The following is a 23,168-nucleotide window of genomic DNA, read 5'->3' on the forward strand; positions in this document are numbered from 1 at the left end:
TATAAAATTACATCGTTCATACAAAACAATTTATGAAAATTATTCTATTATTAATAACAGTAAAAGCTATATTATTTTCAAAGCATCCACATCACCATTTAAAAATTCAATTTTATTTGTGTATATCAAAATTTTAAATTAAAAAAAGTTTCCTAATTCTATTATTATGGTTAAGAAAATAAATTAAAAATAAAAAATCTCTGTTAACAAAAAAAAAACGATCCAACCTCTTTCTCTCATTTGTTTTTTTTGCTTGAGGACAAGCAAAGGACAAGTGTGGGGGAGATGATATGTCTATATTTTACATAATTTAAGCTGCATTTTAGAGTCCAAATCATGTGTTTTCTCATTCATTTTGGGTCTTTAGGCATCATATTAGGCTTTAGGGTTTGCATTAGGTCCCAAAGAGTTTTGCATGGTTTGGAATCTTTATCAGGTGCTTTGGACGCTATTTGGAGCTCAAGAGAAGTGATCAGAAGTTGAAAATGGTGAAGAAGAGGTTTAAAAATGGTGAAAACCGCTTGGAAGAATTTCTCGGCGAAAACCCGTACCGGCTGGATGAAAATATCGGCTAAAAATGCTATCGGGTGGTCTTTATCGGCTAAAAATCATAACCGAGTGAAAGTCTTATCAGGTGAAGTTTTACGCCGAGACGGGAATTTTTATTGGCTAAAAATCTTAGTGCGGTACACGTTTCTCGGATATTTTCCTTACCGCGGGAAGCATTTCTCGTCTAAAATCCATTTTCACCCGCGCACATCAAAGATTACAAATCCGGGGAATCTTCTGGTCCAAATCAGTTAGGGGTCTTCATCAAAGTTGGAGGTAATCAAGCCAAGATCCCAGAACAGTTGGAATCACAGAATTCGGAGCAGTGAGTAGGAGATATCGCCACCGGGAGACACACCTGTCTCGCATGCATTCAAGAGACCCGATGAGTTTCAAAGATTACGTAGGATGATGCCCTTCCAGCTCGAATCGGTCTACACGGTCTTCATCAACATTTGAGATATATCAGTGCTATTTCCAGAACACCTGAGGTCATCCAATTTGGAGCTGTGGTCTGGAAGATATTGTCTCCGGAAGAGATGTCGGTCTAAAAGCTGATTTTCAGGTCATTCCGATGTGTCGCAAAGATGAGCGATCCGGGGATCCTTCCACTTCCCAAGCTGATAACACCGTATTTTGACCACTTTTATGGATCGTTTTGAAATACTTTTTCTATGTTTTTAATTGCTTTTAAGTACTTTTATTACGTTTTTCTAGTATTTGTAGTTCCAAGACTCTTTTCAGGTAACTTAGGGAAAAGCTTAACAAAATGGATAGAAAACCAGATTTCAGCTCAGAGTCAAACCGTCAGAAGTTCACCCCTGATTGAAGGCCTTCTCACCGTCTGATCCAGCTCAAATTTGGAGACCTTAAAGATGGAAGTATCAGCTTTCCAGTGCCCTTTACAGCTTGGCAATCCAACGGTTCAATCAAAAGATACGCGAAGAGCAAGATGTCCCATGAACCAGCCGGCAAGTACTTCCACCCGCGGCCAAACACTCATTCCCCGCGGTCAGGAGCATCCCGACCGCGGCAAACCACTCATCCACCGCGGTCACACTTGTCCCGTCCGCGGCCATCAACCTCTGAGCCCAAAAAGCCCATTTCTGAAACCCCATTTGGAGAAACCCTAAGTGACGTCCAGAGAGGTCTTGAGCACTACAAATACATGTCTTAGGAGCCCTAGAAATGGTGCAACCTTAGAGAACCGAATTATTTACTTCATACTTTTATTGTTTTTGCTTTAGCTTTTAGGGAGAGAGAGATTTGTTCTATTGAACCCTTGTTCTTTCTTTTTCAATTTCGGTTTCTATTCTACTTCTTAATACCATGCTTTTGATTTCGTTTATTATGTCTGAGTAGTTTTAGTGTTGGGATTAAGAGATTTTCGATGGGGATTTATATGTTCGATGAGGATTCCATGAGCTTTTGAGCCGAATCTTAGAACTTTTTCTTCTGAATTCGTTTTTACTGCATGAGGGTAGCGTCATGAACTACAATCTGATCCAGATGCTTGGTGACACGAAAGTGTTCATCAGGTATCAGATCTAGTTTGGGAGAGCAAAACAAACATGGGAGTGGAAACCTACCTATGGGCGATTTGTGAATTAGGACGAGTCTTAAACATAATGCATCTCTTCTCTTCCAGGGCCAGAGTGGAAACCTACTGGTCAGGGTTGAGAGAGATAGTTGTCTATGATCACGACAGTGGCGTATTCATACGTCCCTGACTCCAGTTCGAAAAGTTTAAGCTAAGATCTTACAAAATTTCCTCTCTAGCAATGTTTTGAATCGTTCGTACCCCTGAGAAAACTTCCCTGAACCCAACGCTTTCTTCCCCATTGATTTACACCGATTTTCTTTAAAGCTTTAGTTCAATATTGCCTTTCCTTTTTAGTTCATTTTCATTTAAGCAATTAGAATATCCGTTTTTATCATTTTTAGTCATTTTCATTAGGTTTAGTTATTACGTCATTTAATTTCTGTATTCTCTTTTAATATTTCGTTTTTAGATTTTAAACACACTACCAAACCCCTACAAAACCGTTTTTGTTCTAAACCCATACTTTAACTTATTTCAAAGGCTTTTTGCAGGAAAAGATCCTCCTTCCCTGTGGATTCGATCCCTAAGTACTACAATCGATCAGCTGTGCACTTGCGGCTATTGATTTCAATTAGGGTAAAACTTGACAACCCTCGACACCACACATCAAGTCACCATCAAGTTTTTGGCGCCGTTGCCGGGGAAGGCACGCGTTTTCTTTTCTGCAAAACCCCGAGAAAGGTTAGTAAATCGACTCTAGAACCCCCTTTTCTGCAATTTTCTATTTTTCGGTTATTTTGTTTCCATTTCAGAAGATATGGATCCTATAAATCGAAATATACAAAATGAGGAAGGTTTCTATAACACTCCTCAAGCCACCAGACGCAGAGAGAAGCGTCTACGCGATCTCTACAAAAAAATTCAAAGCGAAGACAACAGAATGTTCCAGAAGGAGCCCTACGCACCTCAAATGGCAAACCCTAGATACTCTATGTATCGCCTACCTCACCAAGTTCTCCAGCAAGATGAGAACGTCCAGCTCAGCAACAGATTGAATCAGCTCGAAGGCGTGATCAGACAGTTCATAGAAGCTCAAGCAACCGCTACAACTGCTCTAAACAAAAGGATTGATGGGATATCGAAACTTTTCAATGAAAAAATCGATAACCTAGCCTCACAAGTCAATTCAATAGAAGAACGTGCAACCAAGGATGCAGCTATGATTGCTAACAGGTTCAACAGCATGGAGGAAGAGCAAGCAAAGCACAACTATGAGCTTCGCAACACCAAAAACAAAGTCATGGACCTGGATTTCAAACTTGATGACGTGGACAAAGCCCTAAACGAAGCTAAGAACGAGTCTTATGACTTTACAGTCGAATTTTCAGAGAAGGTTTACAAAGTCATCGACAAAACCGAAGAGCTTGACTCAACCATGGACAAAGTAGTTTATGCTCTTGATGAAGTTGAAGAAAAGGTTGAGGAGATCATGCAAGGACTTGGAGATCAGATTCCAGCACCCCAAACTAAAGACTCAAGTCCAGAGAGGAAGTACATCAAGCCAGAAGACCCAGGAGACCACCCAGGAGGCAAAGGAGGAAGCAACAGCAGCAGAGCAGCTTGGAGACAAATTCCTGCGGTCGCGTTGGCTCCGACCGCGGCCAACAAGCGCTCCCCCGCGGTCGTGATGGGCCTGCCCGCAGTCAAGACCAACCATAAAAACGTTCCAAAACAGTCCCGTTCAGCTAATACAAGCATCTGTACGTCTGGTACACCTCCTGGGATGACTAAACCACTTTAACAACAACTGGTTTGCTCCATAAGCACCCAAAGATCTGAAGAAGAGGACAAGTCATGGCCTTGCAACATGGCTTTGTCTTGTGAAAATGAGTATGAAGAGCAATACGCTGAAGATGAAGAGTATGAGTTGTTTGTAGAAGATCCAAACGCAGGATATTCCTCAGAAGACGACTCAGGAGAGATTCAATGGATCACCAACAACATCAGTAGAGAAAAACTAATGGAGTTCAACAACGTAGTCAGGTCATTCCCTGCTCATTTAAGCTTTGATGAAATCTGGAAACTTGGTCGTTTGCAAGTCTTTTTCAGGTACTGCAAGGAGTCTAAAGAGGATATCCATAGATATTTTATGAGAGCTCGATACATGACAACACCAGAAGCAGCTGTCTATGCGATTCACCACAAAAATCCAGAAGACTGCAGCCACTACACCAAAAAAATCAGCAAAGAAAAGCTCGATGAATTCAATGATGTGGTTCAAAATTTGCCTGAAGGAATCACGTTTGCCAGAGCTTGCAAGGACTTCATGATAGGCCACTACTTCTGTGAGAGCAAAGAATCAATCCCTGAGATAGAGGACTTGTTCAATCATGCCAGAAGAGGTAAACCTGTTCGAACACTTCATAAAATCGAAGGTGTAGGTCAGTTTCTTATCTCTTGTTCTATTAGAGGAGAAATGTTTAAAAACGTGCTATGTGATTCTGGAGCTTGTCTTAACATGATGTCCAAGGCAATTGCTTTGAGACTTGGTATCAAACACCTGCGCAGGACTAGAGCAAAGATTAGTTTAGCTGATGATTCAAATGCAACAACTCAAGGAATAGCTCATGAAATTCCTTTGAGAATAGGAGATTGCATAGTGCCTGTCGACTTCTACATTGTCAAAACAAGAGATGCAACATATCCAGTGATTCTGGGATGGTCTTTTCTAGCAGCTTCCGGAGCTATAATGGACTGGCCAAACCAGATGATTTCATTTGCTAATATCGACAAAGATGTCTTCATAGAAGCTGTTCCATACAACAGCAAAGCAGGAAAACGTTCTGCAGCAGAAGAGTTTGAAGAAGAACTTTGGAGTGACGAAGAACCTGCTAAGCAAAGCAAGGAGATGTCGAAAAAGACTTGTCTCAGGACAAGGTATTCTTCATTGGAATAAGTCACGTCCAACACCAAAAGTCGAGTTAAACGACTTAAAACAAAAGCGCTTAATGGGAGGCAACCCATTTAGGTATTGTTTTCTTTAGGATTTTTCTTTCTTTTTCTTTTGATATTTTTCTTTTTCTTAGTTTCAGGTGTTTCTTATAAAACAAAAAGCCAAAAAAAAAATCAAAAAACCAGAAAAAACCAAAAAGAAGGATGGTACCTGACTGCTCGGCCCATCAGGAACCAAGGAGAAGCAGGAAGAGGCCGCGATATAAGCCCCCGCGGTCGCAGACGTTCTGACCACGGGAAACGACCCATTGACCGCGGTCGCGTGAATATGACCGCGGCCAAGTGCTTGTTTGCCGTGGTCGTGCAGCCCCTGACCGCGGCACTTGGTCGTTGAAATCCAATCCCGACCCAAACCACCCCTTTCACCTCATTTCACCTCACCAATCACCCTCCACCTCATTCATCACCACCTAATCACCTTCCCAAACCCCTTCGAATGAATCCGGTTCATCTCCACCAGCATCCCGGATCCAGGTAAGTTCTCTTTGTCCTTACCAATTCGATTATTTATGCATTTTTCTCATCCAATCTCGACTTGTTTCACACTGAGGACAGTGTGATTTAAGTCTGGGGGAGGATTTCATCCCTTTCTAACCACTTTTCTTTCATGAGTCTTGCATTATCTACACTTTTTGCATTTTCCTTAAAGTTTTTCAAAATCGGTTTTCAAAACAAAATACGTTTTAAAGGGAATGGTGAACATGAATCAATGATAGTTGACTGTGTGCTTTAGACTGTTCCTAGTGACATGCTCATTCATGATTTAGGACTAGACTAGGCAGTAGCTAAGCACATTTGAAACGAAGTACCCCAGAGGAATTTGAATCATTTCGATTTAGATGAAGGGATACACTAGCTCTGTTTTATTTGGACTTAATTTGGACTTAATTTTCTCATTGAAGCATTAGACCAGGGAAACGAATCATACATTCAGGACTCCTTTATCCTTTTACTACTCTCTGTTGATCCTGAATGGCTAGTTCATCTTTAGCTAGTTCCCCACCTTAACCAATCCTCTTTCAAACCACATGCACTCTTGTTTTCTATTGTCTTATATGCAGATAAGTGCAAAAACGTTGGAGAGAAAGAGGAACGACGCAGTTTTCAGTCACCAAGGACAGAGACCTGCGATTTGCCGGAAAAGTTCCCGGAAGGATTCAACACAAGAGGAAACTCAGATTGCCTTAGAAAAATCTCAAATTTTGGTACAATCTCGTCCTCTAGTCTCTCTCTCTTTAAAAGGCATTTCCTTTCCACCAAAAAAAAAAACAAAAAAAAAACAAAAAAATCCGAAAATAAGAAAAGAAAGGAAATAAAAGCCTTAAAGAGTCTAGAGAGGTCGAATTTTAAGTCCCAAGGCAACTAGAGTTTGATTTTATGGAGTTTTGGAGATTGTTTTCTGAATCTCGGAAAGAATCTAAGTCTGGGGGAATAGCTGTTTACAACAAAAGAGGAAGGATTATGCAACAACATTTGGCAAGAAGAAGTGACTAAAAACTGTGGTCATCAACAGGTCCTTATCTCTCTTGCTGTTTTGCATATTATCTTGCATCCTCCAGATCTTCAGGTAACCCGAAACACTTTAACTCCACCACTTAAATAGCCCTTTAATGCCAAACGCCGTCTACCCTGGATGATGTCTTTAATGAGAACTCACTATTGAACTTAATGAATGTAGAGAGCTAGTTGACTGAAATCAAGATTTAAATTGTTTAAGTTTTGCATGACGGAAAAAGTGGACTAGTATCTCTTGTGCTTTGGTGAGAATTTTCTAGACTAAGTTGTGGATTGATGCACTATCTTTGGTCCTAGTTTAGGAGTTCATGTCTATGAGATTTGTGCATTCCCTAATTTTGTTTTCACTTAACCAGTTTAGGCTTTTGCTTTGTTTGAGGACAAACAAAGGTTTAAGTCTGGGGGAGTTGATAACACCGTATTTTGACCACTTTTATGGATCGTTTTGAAATAATTTTTCTATGTTTTAAATTTCTTTTAAGTACTTTTATTACGTTTTTCTAGTATTTGTAGTTCCAAGACTCTTTTCAGGTAACTTAGGGAAAAGCTTAACAAAATGGATAGAAAACCAGATTTCAGCTCAGAGTCAAACCGTCAGAAGTTCACCCCTGATTGAAGGCCTTCTCACCGTCTGATCCAGCTCAAATTTGGAGACCTTAAAGATGGAAGTATCAGCTTTCCAGTGCACTTTACAGCTTGGCAATCCAACGGTTCAATCAAAAGATACACGAAGAGCAAGATGTCCCGTAAACCAGCCGACAAGCACTTCCACCCGCGGCCAAACACTCATTCCCCGCGGTGGAGCATCCCGACCCTGGCAAACCACTCATCCACCGCGGTCACACTTGTCCCGACCGCGGCCATCAACCTCCGTGCCCAAAAAGCCCATTTCTGAAGCCCACATTTGGAGAAACCCTAAGTGACATCCAGAGAGGTCTTGAGCACTATAAATACATGTCTTAGGAGTCCTAGAAATGGTGCAACCTTAGAGAACCGAATTATTTACTTCATACTTTTATTGTTTTTGCTTTAGCTTTTAGGGAGAGAGAGATTTGTTCTCTTGAACCCTTGTTCTTTCTTTTTCAATTTCGGTTTCTATTCTACTTCTTAATACCATGCTTTTGATTTCGTTTATTATGTTTGAGTAGGCTTATTGTTGGGATTAAGGGATTTTCGATGGGGATTTATATGTTCGATGAGGATTCCATGAGCTTTTGAGCCGAATCTTAGAACTTTTTCTTCTGAATTCGTTTTTACTGCATGAGGGTAGCGTCATGAACTACAATCTGATCCAGATGCTTGGTGACACGAAAGTGTTCATCAGGTATCAGATCTAGTTTGGGAGAGCAAAACAAACATAGGAGTGGAAACCTACCTATGGGCGATTTGTGAATTAGGATGAGTCTTAAACATAATGCATCTCTTCTCTTCCAGGGCCAGAGTGGAAACCTACTAGTCAGGGTTGAGAGAGATAGTTGTCTATGATCACGACAGTGGCGTATTCATACGCCCGTGACTCCAGTTCGAAAAGTTTAAGCTAAGATCTTACAAAATTTCCTCTCTAGCAATGTTTTGAATCGTTCGTACCCCTGAGAAAACTTCCCTGAACCCCAACGCTTTCTTCCCCATTGATTTACACCAATTTTCTTTAAAGCTTTAGTTCAATATTGCCTTTCCTTTTTAGTTCATTTTCATTTAAGCAATTAGAATATCCGTTTTTATCATTTTTAGCCATTTTCATTAAGTTTAGTTATTACGTCATTTAATTTCCGTATTCTCTTTTAATATTTCATTTTTAGATTTTAAACACACTACCAAACCCCTACAAAACCGTTTTTGTTCTAGACTTCCTTACTTTAACTTATTTCAAAGGCTTTTTGCAGGAAAAGATCCTCCTTCCCTGTGGATTCGATCCCTAAGTACTACAATCGATCAGCTGTGCACTTGCGGCTATTGATTTCAATTAGGGTAAAACTTGACAACCCTCGACACCACACATCAAGTCACCATCACAAGCTCTGATGGTTTCTTCACCAAAGTTTGAGCTAGATAAGTAATCTTGATCGTGGAATTGGTTTCAAGACGTTTGGAGTCGTATGCTGAAAGTTACTGCAACTGGAAGACAAGTTGGTAGATACAAGGGATGCATGCTGGAGAAGCAAAGCTGAAAACGACTAAGTGTTGGACGTGAACCTTCGCTTTTTTGACCCCGGTATTGCATATCAGACTTCATCCGCCTGAAAACCTCGACTACCAAGCCCCTCGGCATTGCATGCCGAGGTCCCTTGTCACAAACCCAGATTCAAGATAGATTAGTGAGTTTAGGTGTCTAGCTTACATGTTTCATTCCTTAGCCGTTCATGTACTCTAAGCTGGATCCAAGCACATCACTTGCTGTTCAGATCTGAGACGTTCCTTGCATCAAAAGTGTTTGAGGAAATGTCTGAACCAATCGGTTAAGGGTTAAGAGTCTTTCATCGCGAGAGTGATAGTTTGTTCTTCTTAAATGACTTATTGAACTGGATTTTAAAGCTGACTGATTCATGCTTCTCAAAAGGGATTTTGGTATGAAAAAAGATCAGTTTAGATGTTTAATACCTTCATGAGAGGATTAACATATTTTGAGTTCATGTTAATTGAAAGTGCTTGATAATTTTGATTCATTAACTCGCTAGTTTAGCTTGGAAACACGCGAGTCCTTTATCCTGTCTAAAGCCTCTGCCTTTATCATCTAATATAATCGACATTTTATACTAATAAAAGTTGACGCTAAATGCTTTTCAGGATGTCCACATAGGATTTAAAATTGCAATATTATTGGTCCACATCAACAATCAAAATTAAAGAAAGTTTACAAATTCTAATATTATTGCTGAATAAAGAAATTAAGAAATTTACAAATTTTATTATTATTACTGAATAAAAAATTATAAATAACTTTTTTATTGGTCCACATCAACATTGAAAATTAATTTTTTTTCTAAATTCTATTATTTTTATAAAAAATATTAAAGATAAAGAAATTATATATAAAATTATATTAATAATAAAAAACTAAAATAAAAAATATTAAAATAAGAAATTTTAAATTTAAATTAGATGTATACACACATATTTAAAAACTCTTACATTAGCATCCAAATTTTGTTTTTCAGGGTGTCCACATAAAATTTAAAATTGCAATATTATTGGTCCACATCAACAATAAAAATTAAGAAAAGTTTACAAATTCTAATATTATTGCTGAATAAAGAAATTGAGAAAATTTACAAATTTTAATATTATTACTGAATTAAAAATTATAAATAAATTTTTTATTGGTCCACATCAACATTGAAAATTAAAAATTTTTCTAAATTTTCTTATTTTTATAAAAAATATTAAAGATAAAGAAATTATATATAAAATTATATTAATAATAAAAACTAAAATAAAAACTATTAAAATAAGAAATTTTAAATTTAAATAACATGTATACACACATATTAAAAGACTCTTTTGTTACATAACTATAATAAATTTTTAATTTTTTTCTGTGTTGCAACCATTTCAAATAAAAAAACAAAAAAATAGAGTTAGGTTTCACTAATGAGTCCTTACAACGTAAAAGTACCAATTTGACTAAACTATATGTTAAATTACAAATAAGATAATGAAAGGAGATATAAACAAAGCCAAGCCGATTTAATATTGAAAAAATAAATCGTAAAATCTCCAAAGCTTGACCACCGAATTTGAGAAGAATGATAAATTTCAAGCAATCCGAGAAACATGACAACTAATTGATACTCGACACTTTTGAAACACAAAGTACTGAAAATAAAGATAGAGGTTCCATCATTAAGACGAATGACACTGTGAAGTATGAGAGGAAGATCTTTGAAATAACATGACATCTGATGGGATTTTAACAACCGAATCTGAACCACAAATGTAACAATTAGCTGCCTAAGCAGCATCCTAATATATTCGATAAGCCTCAAAACAAGGAGGAGAAACCAAAATCATTTGCTGCAACATGCCTCATGTGAGATCTTCTAACTTTTATTTCTAAATATCTTATACTAGTAAAATTTAAAGCTAAATGCTTCTCAAAATGTCCACATAAGATTTAAAAGTTCAATTTTATTGGTGCACATCAATATTTAATTTTAATAAAATATCTAATTTTAAAATTATATTGTTAACAAAAAATTATTTTTATAGAAAAATTAAAGTTAAAGCTATATGCCTCTAACGACATCCACAAAAGATTTAAAAAGTCAATTTTATTAATCCACATTAATAACTTAAATTTAAAAAGTTTCTAAATTATAAAATTACATCGTTCATACAAAACAATTTATGAAAATTATTCTATTATTAATAACAGTAAAAGCTATATTATTTTCAAAGCATCCACATCACCATTTAAAAATTCAATTTTATTTGTGTATATCAAAATTTTAAATTAAAAAAAGTTTCCTAATTCTATTATTATGGTTAAGAAAATAAATTAAAAATAAAAAATCTCTGTTAACAAAAAAAAACCAACATGAAATTAAAATCGTCACTATCATTGTTTAAGTTACAAATTTAATTTAGTATCTATTGATATGTCTATATTTTGCATCATTTAAGCTGCATTTTAGAGTCCAAATCATGTTTTTTCTCATTCATTTTGGGTCTTTATGCATCATATTAGGCTTTAGGGTTTGCATTAGGTCCCAAAAAGTTTTGCATGGTTTGGAGTCTTTATCAGGTGCTTTGGAGGCTATTTGGAGCTCAAGAGAAGTGATCAGAAGTTGAAATGGTGAAGAAGATGTTTAAAAATGGTGAAAACCTCTTGGAGGAATTTCTCGGCGAAAACCCGTACCGGCTGGATGAGAATATCGGCTAAAAATGCTATCGGGTGGTATTTATCGGCTAAAAATCCTTACCGGGTGAAAATATTATCGGGTGAAGTTTTACGCCGAGACGAGAATTTCTATTGGCTAAAAAGCTTACGGCGGTACACGTTTCTCGGATATTTTCCTTACCGCGGGAAGCATTTCTCGGCTAAAATCCATTTTCACCCGCACGCATCAAAGATTGCAAATCCGGGGAATCTTCTGGTCCAAATCAGTTAATGGGGTCTTCATCAAAGTTGGAGGTAATCAAGCCAAGAACCCAGAACAGTTGGAATCACAGAATTCGGAGCAGTGAGTAGAGAGATATCGCCACCGGGAGACACACCTGTCTCGCATGTATTCAAGAGACCCGATGAGTTTCAAAGATTACGTAGGATGATGCCCTTCCAGCTCGAATCGGTCTACAAGGTCTTCATAAACATTTGATATCTCTGAGTGCTCTTTCCAGAACACCTAAGTTCATCCAATTTGGAGCTGTGGTCTGGACTATATCGTCTCCGGAAGAGATGTCGATCTAAAAGCTGATTTTGCGGTCATTCCGATGTGTCGCAAAGATGAGCAATCCGGGGAGCCTTAACTTACCAAGCTCCGATGGTTTCTTCACCGAATTTTGAGCTAGATGAGTTATCTTAATCGTGGAATTGGTTTCAAGACGTTTGGAGTCGTAAGCTGAAAGTTACTGCAACCGGAAGACAAGTTGGTCGATACAAGCCTAAAGAGTTGCGATACGCGCTAAGTGTTTATTCAAGCCTCGGCATCATTACCTCGACATTGCTCAGGCCGAGGCTCGTCCCCTGAACCTCTTTGGACTAGACCTCGTGCTAACTCCTCGGTGTATTAATATCAAGGGATGCGTGCTGGAGAAGCAAAGCTGAAAACGACTAAGTGTTGGATGTGAACCTCGGCTTTTTTGACTCCGGTATTGCATATCGGAATTCATCTGCCTGAATCCCTCGACTACCAAGCCCATCAACATTGCATGCCGAGGTCCCTTGTCAGAAACCCAGATTCAAGAACAAGTCGACTCGGAGAATGCACGTGAAGACGGATTGAAGTCTAGGGTTCATGTATGTTCTTGATGTGTTCTTCATTAGATTTTCATCCTGATCTTTGCTCACGTGCACCCCTCGGCATCAAGACCTCGGCTTCACTTTCTCACACACCGAGGTGCTCACCCGACGACCCATGAAGAGCGTTCAGTACCCGGTTTGTTCTGGGCTGACCTGCAACACTTATCCCTCACTATAAATAGATTTTAGAACCATAAACCTAATGACCTTTGGATCTTATCTTATTTCCTGCCTGTTTTAGCTGTAAGAACTTGCTTTTTTTTTGTGAAACTTGATTAATCTAATCCGATATCTCGTTTTCACATGAAGATCTTGTTCTTTTTCATTTCTTTTATTCACCAGCATTAAAGCTTCTAATCATGACCAGCTACACGTCTTGCAAAGGATTTAGTGAGCTCGTTATGATTAGTGAGTAGTCCATTTAAGAGGTTTTAGATAGGTAGATTAGGGTGTTTCCATGATAGATTAGCGACTTTAGGGGTCTAGTTTGCATGTTTCATTCCTTAGCCGATCAGCTCTCTAAGCTGGATCCAAGCACCTCACTTGCGGTCCAGATCTAAGACTTTACTCGCATCAAAAGTGTTTGAGGAAATGTCAGAATCAATCGGTTAAGGGTATAAGAGTCTTTCATCGCGAGAGTGATAGTTTGTTTTTCTTAAATGACATATTGAACTGGATTTTATAGTTGACTGATTCATGCTTCTCAAAAGGGATTTTGGTATGAAAGAGGATCAGTTTAGATGTTCAATACCTTCATGAGAGGATTAACATATTTTGAGGTCATGTTAAATGAAAGTGCTTGATAATTTTGATTCATTAACTCACTAGTTTAGCTTGGAAACACCCGAGTCCTTTATCCTGTCTAAAGCCTCTGCCTTTATCATCTAATATCATCATCCAATCATTTGCTTGTGTATTTGTTATCATTTGGATCTTCATCTAGTCTAAATATCATCGCTTGCTGCTTTCTTGCATTTCAAGTAGATAGTTACCAAAAACCTTGCTTGATCATCTTGACTTAAGATTACAAGTGACATAGATTAGTGCCTCTCCACAAGTTTGGTTTGATAACCCCTTGTACTACAAGACATGGGATTGATACCTCTATAAAGAGCCTCAAAAACTCTTAGTTATCATCTATAAAAAATATATGCTACTTATACAAGTTTAAGTTACTTGATTTGAAGGATTTTCACGTAGAATTTGAAATACCTAATAATTATGATTTATATTCATCTAATTTTTTTTTCACATATTCAAAACATATTTCCACATAATCTCATGTAATATATTATGCAAATATGATCGAAAAAATTACATTTTGTATATTCAACTCGTAATTGCAATAGATTAATGTAGAAGTTCTTAGGTTTGAGTTGTTCAATTTGTTATTTTATTTTTCTAAATTTTGTATGTATTAAAATTGTATCGGTTTTTTCTACTTAATTATAATTAGAAGAAGTAAAAATGAATATGATGAAACTGAATATAATCATACAAATTAAAATAAATAAATATGATATATTCATTTATTTATCAAAGAAAATGACTTGATCTCAAGAAGATCCAAAATCCTAATGCTAGAAATGAATCTCCAATTGGCAACGGCGCCAAATTGATAGTAGGAATTTTTCAATCCTTGATCAATTCCTCAACTACTCATGTCATTGTAGCACTTGAGGTATCAATCCAAATGGAGAGATTCTAGACACTAGAACAATGAGGAGCTATCTTAATTCAAGTCTAATAAGCAGATGAGTTGGTAACAAGGTGATCTAAAAACATAAAGCAAACAAGAACAAGCAGTAATTAAGAACTAAACAAGCAAGAGAAACTAAACAAACACTCAAATTCAAATAAAGAGAAATCTAAACCTCTAGATGTGATCATTGATCTGGGTGCTTTAAATGTGAATTCATGATGCTAAGCAAACAATGCAACACTTGCAATTCTTTAGTCTAGACTTCCAACATAGATTAATTCATTCCCATGACAGAAATCCCTTTGCAAATTACTTAATCAAGACTAATTTCCATTAGTGAATAAGCAATCAACAAGCATAAGGTTCCAAGTCTAATATGACCAGACAACCTCTTTGTGCATCAAAATAAGAGCTAAGAAAGACTGAATCTTATACAGAAAGATAAAGCAAGCAATCACATAATCTCAAAACATTTCAACTTAGAACTCTAATCTAGACTAATCCTCTTATGAAGGCATTAACCTCTACACTAATCCATTTTCAAACCAAATCATCATTTGTGAAATATGAATCAGTGAGCATTAATAAACAGTTCTAATATGTCATTCATGCATTTAACAATCATTCCCATGATGAAAAAGGTTTAAACCCTTAAGTTAGCTTATTCGGGCATTTTATCAAACACCTTGTGGGTGGAGAAATGCCTACGTTCTAGATCAAGCTTATAATGAGAGATCTAGCATTAGGATCAGCTAACTAAGGAAAGGAGAAGATAATCTAAGCTTAAACAATCATTAATCTACATCTAAGCACCCTAATCTACACACCTAGAAGCTTAAAAGAAGACTACTCACTAATCATGATGAACACACCATTTCCTTTGCAAGAGGTGATGTTAATCATGATTAGAAGCAAAGATAAGAAGATGAGATGATAAGAAACAGACTTAGATTGATTAAATCCTTGAGATATCTCTTAACAAACTCGTTTTTACACTAAAAAGGAAAGAAAACTAGAGAGAAAACCAAGCTCTCCCCTTGGAAAAAACCCTAAAAACTATATATAGTGTCTCTTGCGGACCGGGTCAGCCCAGGACAAACTGGGTCCTGACCCGGCTTTGATGGATAGTGGTGTGGTTTGACACGGTCAGATGATGCTTGGCCAGACCGTGGCAAACTGACAGTCTCAAAGTTCTTGGACAGATTCTTCATGATCAAGGTTGCCATGGCTTGATTTACACCATGTCTAGTGGCCGTGCCTCTTCCTTTCTGGGTTTGGGTGATGAACTTCTTGGATTGCCACGGTCTTGATCTGGACCGTGTCATGTTGGACGTGGCAAGGTGTTGATCATTTGATGATTGCCACGGCCTGATGTTTGGCCGTGGCATTATGGGCGTGTCAAAGATCTTCATTGCTTGCCGTGGTCAGGTTCAAGGCCGTGCCTCAAGACCATGTCAAATCTCGAAAGTTGGCTTCATCAGTAGTACCTTGCCACGGTCTGATGTAGACCGTGGCATTCTCACAGTGTCAATCGCCGAAGGTTGGGAAAACATTGCCATGGTCAGGTTAGACCATGGCATTAAGGCCGTGTCATGCTCTTTTGTCTCTTTTAGCAAACTTTGGAGGTTGCCACGGCTAAGTGCATGGCCGTGGCATGGTAACCGTGTCAAATCCCGAGAGTTGTCATATTATGCCACGGGCAAGCTCAGGCCGTGGATTATCACCGTGTCAAATCATGACACTTAGCACCTTATCCACTCTTAGACGTCTGGCTGATATGTCTGTCTCTCGCCTTCCGTAACTCACAGTTCACAACTCCAAATCCAATGATTCGACCTGTTCTGGGACCGTGACTCTATCATCGCCAACTTTGATGAAGATTTCGGGTTCATATGACGTCGGAAAGGTCTCCGTTTCACCGGTTTTTTGAGAGGCATTGCGTAAGACCTGATCGGGCCGCGAGACATGTGTTCCTTCCGATGGCGATATCTCCCAATTCACGGCTCCAAATCGTCTGATTCCAAGTGTTCCGGAAACTAGACTCATTCTTCGTGATTCTTGATAAAGACATCGGAGGTTGAGTCGCATTGCATGTCCTTCGTCCCACGCAATCAAAGTGAGGGTTTTGTCTGCAACAAACCATCTGTCCGAGTTGCTGTACACAGGTGAGGGTTCCTCCATGATCCCAGCTCCAAGTTGCTCCCAAAAGTCTCCAAATGACCTGAGAACACTCCAAAAATGCAGGACCCTCTAGGACCTAATGCAATTCCTAACTAAAGACAAAAGCAAAGACAAATATATGTAAACTACCTAAATGTATGCATGAGACTCAATATTTGGACAAAAATGCAATCCTAAACATGACAAAATATGAGTATATCAACTCCCCCACACTTGTCCTTTGCTTGTCCTCAAGCAAACAAGAACAAATGAGAGAGAGAGGTTGAATGCATGGGAGTTCATATTTCTTTAAAGAGAGATCATTATTAAAAGAATTCAAAGCTCATTGTTCAAGTTACCAATTCTAGACTGCAATGCAAACTGGTTTACTCATAAAAATTAGCCATACTTGTCACCAAATGAACCAAACTCAAGCACAAACCTTCACAAGCATTCCTAACCTCAACCTTTTGACATTCATTTAAAGTTTCAAGTGGATCATGTTCATGCAAATCAAGTGAATTCATTTGGCTTGGGACTGGGTTTTGAGATTAAAATGATCTCAATCAAGTAACTGGTATTCCATGAAAGGGGATCACTCAAAAATTAGTATACTTTAGTATAATGCTAAGGGTAAAAAGCAATGGATGCATACAAAAGATAGAACTGCATCTACCCCACACCCCAAATGCTTTTCACACTCAACTTTTAACCTCTCAAGACTCTTTCTCTAGTCTACTCACCCCAAATGGCATTTTACCCTTGACACTCAATCAGCTCTCATCACTCTCTTCATTTCATCTCTTAGGGGAATGCTTTCTTTAACAACCACTTAGTGAGTTTCTTTTCTTTAACACACAAGCTCTTCTTTAATTCAGCCTCTTTTTGAATCTTTTCTCTCCTTTTTTTTTATTGAGACTCTTTTCATTTCAACACATGAGCTTTACATTTCAGCACACACTCACTTTCTTTCATTTAAGCATTTCTTCCCCCAACCAATCCAGTTCTTTCCACTTTTATCACTCAGATTTTTTTTCTTTTCAGCTCACACACTCAAAATCAATGCTCTCACTTTCACGTAAACCTAGACTAGCCCTTGATGTTGGACTAGTATCTACATGCAGCACTATCTTTGTCGCTCTAAACCCAACACTTTTTACCAAGTCTACTAGAAACAAGGCCTCACAAATCATGCACACAAGAAGGGTGTTTAGGCTTCAAAGAAAGGTTTGGCTAAAGGCAGGGAACTGTCTCAAGATGAGAGATCAGATATTTGAGCTAGCAAGAGTGATAAAAAGGGATAAGAAAGCTCAAATATGTATATGGTACCCATGAATTCACAATGATATGCACAAACATGATAATTAGATGTCAAATTCAAGGGTTCTCACTTAAGCAAGGTTGAGGCTATTCACAACTTGATTCAGCTAGCACAGAAGTATTGAGACACCAGTTCAAAGCATGGTTCACACTTGATTTCATACCAGTTTTGCAATGCCTTAAGGGACCAAGCTCTTAAAATGATGCTCTTTTCAAGAAAAAAAATCTATCATTACTCCCATTTGCATATGATGCAACCTATATGAAAATGCAAACTAGATTCAACCTAAAATGTGAATGCAACTACATGAGAATTTTTTGTGAAAATTTTTCAGATTTTTCCATTTTTTTTTTGTTTTTATATGCACTTAGATGAATGCAAAATGAGACTCAAAGTGAAAAGGAAAATAAGAGCAGAATAAACATGATTAGTAAACACAAAACTCTTCCCCTACACTTAGATAACACAGTCCCTTGTGTTATAAAAGCATAAGAGAGGAGTGAAAAGCAAAAGTAAGAAAGATGCAAAATGAGAAATAAAGAACTATATGCATATGTACAAGGAGTTTGGAGTGTTACCAGATTTGTTTTTTGATGGAAGGGAGTAGTGGAATTGTGAATCTCAGGGGGCTAAACATAACTGGAGGTGTCCTAGTTTTGATGCTGCTCCTTGCACTGATCTGAACGTGCTTGTAGTGAGGGCTGGAGCTCGTTTTTGTGCATTGTTCCTCTAGCCACCCCCTGTTGCCACGGTCTGGAAGCTCTTCTGGACAGCCTGTGGCATTCTTTTGTTCTTCCTCTAACACATTGCCACGCCTTGAGTCTAACCGTGGCATTCCTCTCGTGGCAAAAGCCGAATGGTGGTCTATTCAAAATTCAACTTGCCACAGTTCAATTCTGGGTGTGGTAATCTCCCCATGGCAATCACCGAATGTTGGCATCCAAGAAAAAGCCTCATGCCACGCCTGGGTAGAGCAGTGATTCATGGCCGTGGCAAATTGTGAACTTAGCCAAATTTTGCATTTCCTTGCATCTTGTCCAACATTCCTTGAGGCCAAAGAACACCAGATCATCTGTAACCTGAACACACTCCACAAAACACATCAAAACATCCTAAAAACAGCAAAAGAAAGCATTAAAAAGAATATTTACAAAGGATAAGCTTGGAGTGTCTCCCAAGAGCACTTTGTTTAAAGTCACTAAGTTTGACTTCTTACACTCTTTTTAGTGAGGGAGAGGAGGAGCTTTGATGCTCCTTGTCTTGTCCATGAATTCAAGCATGAGGTCCTTGTTCATCAGCTCTTGGACACCATCAGATCCTTTGTCTATGAGCTCTTGTGTGAGGATTGCCCTGACTTTTGCAAAAGGTTTTGATCCTCCAATGCCTTTAATCTTGTATTCCACAGCTCCACCATAAAACTTCCATGGAGTGAGCTTTAGCACCTGAGAAGAGGACCCAAGAGTGAATGATTTGGTGCTTGTTGGGTTCTTGTCTTGAGACCCTGAACCATTGCTTTTGTTGCTGCTGACCTCCTTCTCACTTGGTGTGGGAGAAAAAGATTCCAAGCAAGTTTCATCATCACTAAAGAAATCTCCTTCAAACTCAAGATCAGGTCTTACTAAGGATTCTTTCTTCTTCTCAACAGATGCAAGGGGTTGAGCTTCTTCTATAGTTCCAATACTCCCCACATACTTCATCTCATAGTGTTTCAACTCATAAGAATCATCAAATATAACCCCACAAAATCCAGCAAAAGGAGGTTTAAGGGGATAAGATACTCAATCATCTACCTTAGTAAGCACCACTCTTTGAGTATCAAAGTCCATCCTTGCTCCTGTGGTGTTCAGAAATGGAGTTCCAAGCAGAAGAGGTAGCTCTTTGGTCTTTTTCATCTTCATGACTACAAAATCAGTTGGAACTGTGCATTCACCAATCTTTAATGGGTAGTCTCAAGGATTCCATATGGCTTCTTTGAGGATGAATCTCCAAAGGTAATTGACATGGGGTGATGCTTAAGACTCTTGATCCCTAGTCTCTCCACCATGTCTACAGACATTACACTGATGCTTGATCCAGAATCACACAAAGCATTGTCCACTTTCAAACTTCCAAGAGAGCATGAGATGGAGAACTTTCCTGGATTACCTAGCTTGGGAATTGTTTTGGGTTTCACCCTTGTTGAACCAGTGCTAGAGACTCCATCAGATGTCATTCCTTGAACCATTCTCTGATCCTTTCTTTCAGTAATCTCAGAATCATTCTTTCTCATATCAAAAGAAGCTGCCTCCCCACCTTCTTTCTCAATGTCCTTATTGAGATCACTGAACAGGAACTCAAACTCATCTATGATGGCGTCCTCATCATCTTTTGTCAGGCATTTTTCACTTGAGACATTTCCATGTAGAAGGTCCTCAATTTCTTGGACAGCAGCATGATTCTCATCATTTGAGAGGATTGCATTGCAGTATTCTGTTTGATGTGCAATTGATGTCCCTGGTAACGATCTTTGAGCTTGAGAACTGCAGTGACCCTTGTTGTTCTCTAGAGTCTTGACTTTGGAAGCCAAGGTTGAAAGTTGAGTTAGAATATCAGAATAAGTGCAATCCACCTTGTTGTTAATCTCTGCCATTTTCATGTTGAAGTCTATGGCACCACTTGCTTGACCTTTGAGGATTTGCTGGAGCAGGTTCTGCACTTCTTGATCCTTATTTTCTGAGTTCTGTTGGAGACTTTGTTGTTGGGGAGAGACAAAACCTTGTTGTTGAGTGTTTTGAGGATAGAAGTTCTGGTTTGGGGGATTCTTGTAGTAGGTAAAGCCCTTTTGGTAACCTTGTTGGCCACCTACAAAGTTCACCTCAGCTGTGATGTCTTCCCTTTGAAATGTGTCTTGAAACACATGATTCACATCTCTAACAAAGTTGGCTGACTGATGAGAAGCTAAGAGAAGTGTGTCTAGCTTCTCATTGAGAGACTTGATGTCTTTCCTTGTCCTTTCCTCTTCAGCACGCACATCTCCTCTTGAATTCCTTTCAAAGTCTGATCCATAAAGCTCATCACTCTGAGCTACATTCTCCACTAGGGTCATGGCATCATTGACTTCCTTGGTCATGAAATTACCATTTGAAGTGTCCAAGAGAAGTCTGACCTTTGGTAAAGCACCTCTGTAGAAGGTACTTAGCAGCTAACAATCTGAGAATCCATGGTGAGGGCATTGCATGGTATACCCTCTAAATCTTTCCCAAGCCTCACAAAATGATTCATGGTTCTTCTGAATGAAACTTGAGATTTCATTTCTTAACCTAGCTGTTCTTGATGAAGAGAAGAACTTGGTTAGAAATGCTCTTTTGCATTGCTCCCAAGTTGTGACTGATCCTTGAGGTAGAGACTTTTCCCACTGATGAGCTTTGTCTCCTAGAGAAAAAGGGAATAGCCTCAACTTGAAACTGTCCTCACTCACTCCATTCATCTTAGTTAGATCACAAACTCTATCAAAGTTGTCAATGTGATCTAATGGGTCTTCTAATGCCAAGCCATGGAACCTGTTTGATTGCACCATGTTGATCAAGCCAGATTTGATCTCAAAATCGTTTTCAGGTGTAGGAGCTTGAATCCCATATCTCTGACCCTGAGTATTGGCCTCATCACCAGCTCCCACAACTATTCTTGGACGTGGTGCTGGACCCTCTTGCTGAGCCTGGTGGTTTCCATTACAACCATGAGCCTGTTGCCCTTGATCCATACCCAACCTCTCAATGTGCTCAGCTCTTTCTCTTTATCTTCTTGCTTGACTTCTGGTGTTCATGCACCTGAAAACAAAGACAGCACTTGAAAGGTAATCAGTAAAACCAAAGAAAATGACTTGATCTCAAGAAGATCCAAAATCCTAATGCTAGAATGAATCTCCAATTGGCAACGGCGCCAAATTGATAGTAGGAATTTTTCAATCCTTGATCAATTCCTCAACTACTCATGTCATTGTAGCACTTGAGGTATCAATCCAAATGGAGAGATTCTAGACACTAGAACTATGAGGAGCTATCTTAATTCAAGTCTAATAAGCAGATGAGTTGGTAACAAGGTGATCTAAAAACATAAAGAAAACAAGAACAAGCAGTAATTAAGAACTAAACAAGCAAGAGAAACTAAACAAACACTCAAATTCAAATAAAGAGAAATCTAAACCTCTAGATGTGATCATTGATCTGGGTGCTTTAAATGTGAATTCATGATGCTAAGCAAACAATGCAACACTTGCAATTCTTTAGTCTAGACTTCCAACATAGATTAATTCATTCCCATGACAGAAATCCCTTTGCAAATTACTTAATCAAGACTAATTTCCATTAGTGAATAAGCAATCAACAAGCATAAGGTTCCAAGTCTAATATGACCAGACAACCTCTTTGTGCATCAAAATAAGAGCTAAGAAAGACTGAATCTTATACAGAAAGATAAAGCAAGCAATCACATGATCTCAAAACATTTCAACTTAGAACTCTAATCTAGACTAATCCTCTTATGTAGGCATTAACCTCTACACTAATTCATTTTCAAACCAAATCATCATTTGTGAAATATGAATCAGTGAGCATTAAGAAACAGTTCTAATATGTCATTCATGCATTTAACAATCATTCCCATGATGAAAAAGTCATAAACCCTTAAGTTAGCTTATTCAGGCATTTCATCAAACACCTTGTGTGTGGAGAAATGCCTAAGTTCTAGATCAAGCTTATAATGAGAGATCTAGCACTAGGATCAGCTAACTAAGGAAAGGAGAAGATAATCTAAGCTTAAACAATCATTTATCTACATCTAAGCACCCTAATCTACACACCTAGAAGCTTAAAAGAAGACTACTCACTAATCATGATGAACACACCATTTCCTTTGCAAGAGGTGATGTTAATCATGATTAGAAGCAAAGATAAGAAGATGAGATGATAAGAAACAGACTTAGATTGATTAAATCCTTGAGATATCTCTTAACAAACTCGTTTTTACACTAAAAAGGAAAGAAAACTAGAGAGAAAACCAAGCTCTCCCCTTGGAAAAAACCCTAAAAAGCATATATAGTGTCTCTTGCGGACCGGGTCAGCCCAGGACAAACTGGGTCCTGACCCGGCTTTGATGGATAGTGGTGTGGTTTGCCACGGTCAGATGATGCTTGTCCAGACCGTGGCAAACTGACAGTGTCAAAATTCTTGGACAGATTCTTCTTGATCAAGGTTGCCATGGCTTGATTTACACCATGTCTAGTGGCCTTGTCTCTTCCTTTCTGGATTTGGGTGATGAACTTCTTGGATTGCCACGGTCTTGATCTGGACCGTGTCATGTTGGGCATTGCAAGGTGTTGATCATTCGATGATTGCCACAGCCTGATGTTTGGCTGTGGCATTATGGGCGT

General features: G+C 38.4%; 1 non-coding gene across 1 annotated transcript; it reads left to right on the top strand.

Moving 5' to 3' along the window:
• The first annotated feature begins 20,955 nt into the window (after positions 1 to 20,955).
• Positions 20,956 to 21,062, top strand: LOC112089426. Its single transcript, XR_002901064.1, has one exon. It is a non-coding gene; the product is annotated as a small nucleolar RNA R71 (small nucleolar RNA).
• The last annotated feature ends 2,106 nt before the right edge of the window (positions 21,063 to 23,168 follow it).

Source organism: Eutrema salsugineum, unplaced genomic scaffold (genome assembly GCF_000478725.1).
Source record: "Eutrema salsugineum unplaced genomic scaffold, Eutsalg1_0 scaffold_12, whole genome shotgun sequence".
NCBI lineage: Eukaryota > Viridiplantae > Streptophyta > Magnoliopsida > Brassicales > Brassicaceae > Eutrema > Eutrema salsugineum.